This window comes from Sprattus sprattus (assembly GCF_963457725.1).
Source record: "Sprattus sprattus genome assembly, chromosome: 6".
NCBI classification, from domain to species: Eukaryota; Metazoa; Chordata; class Actinopteri; order Clupeiformes; family Clupeidae; genus Sprattus; species Sprattus sprattus.
The window spans coordinates 6,812,065-6,812,977 of NC_137925.1; the positions used below are offsets into that span (position 1 = coordinate 6,812,065).

Here is a 913-nt window from a genome sequence, read left to right on the forward strand (position 1 = left end):
AGTGGAACAAAATGAGCAGGACCACGACACTTTTGTGCAGAAAGGCATTTCAATTTGTATTACGTTATGGTTATTTTTTTTTAAGAGGGGAAGCTGTTAATATTTTTCTATTTGTTAATTTTGTTCATCCTAATCATTGTTTCTCAGTGTAGTGGAAGGAAACAGAGTTAACATAAATATATTCTATCTATATATACACAAGTTTCTTGTTTGTCTTCTTCCCCTCCCCCTCCCCCTCCCCCCCAAACAGCACCCAACTAACATAGATGGAGAGAAACAAACCATTCACTCCATGTACTGAAAGTAGCAACTTTTATTCGAGTTAGAAGGTATTTACAAGTAACCAAAAACATTTGGAAATTGGTAAAAAGGTGGTGGTCCAGCAGTTGGCTTCTGATATATCTTTAAATCTCAGTTAAAACAACACAAGTGAGAAACGCTGTAGAAAAGAAAACAAAAAAATAAAGGTTGGATACAGAAAGAGTCTACTGTTCTACTGTTCCAGGAGCCTGTATTTACATGGCGTTATTTACACGTCCGTTTGTCCAATCCATGTCCGTTTGTCACCAAAACCTCTTGTAAACGTTTGATGAGAGCAAAGGAAAGCTTACTAAAAAGAGGAAAAAGAGTATTGATCCACCCCCACCCACACACACATCATAAAACGGCTCCATTTCCACTTAGACCCCACATTTGGAGGAATAACAAACAGACTGTGGTGGTGGTGGCATGGCAAAAACAGAACAAGAACGAAATCTTCACAAACGATGGAACAAAAACAAAAAAAAACTTTCAGATTTCATTCCACTAATACAGAATAACAGCTTATACGCATGTCTCACCTGCTGCCCAGTCTGGTGCGCTGTTTAGACAGACAAACAGGCACACAAACACACAGCCCTCATGTAGCAAC

General features: G+C 38.8%; 1 protein-coding gene across 1 annotated transcript in view; it reads right to left on the reverse strand.

Annotated features, from left to right (window-relative positions):
* Window positions 1-324: 324 nt before the first annotated feature.
* waplb (WAPL cohesin release factor b) overlaps window positions 325-913 on the reverse strand; it is a 40,105-nt gene continuing 39,516 nt past the window's right edge. The window contains exon 20 of the mRNA XM_080840668.1: window positions 325-913. This exon is cut by the window's right edge and continues 1,776 nt beyond it. The gene's annotated coding sequence lies outside the window, so the exon portion shown is untranslated.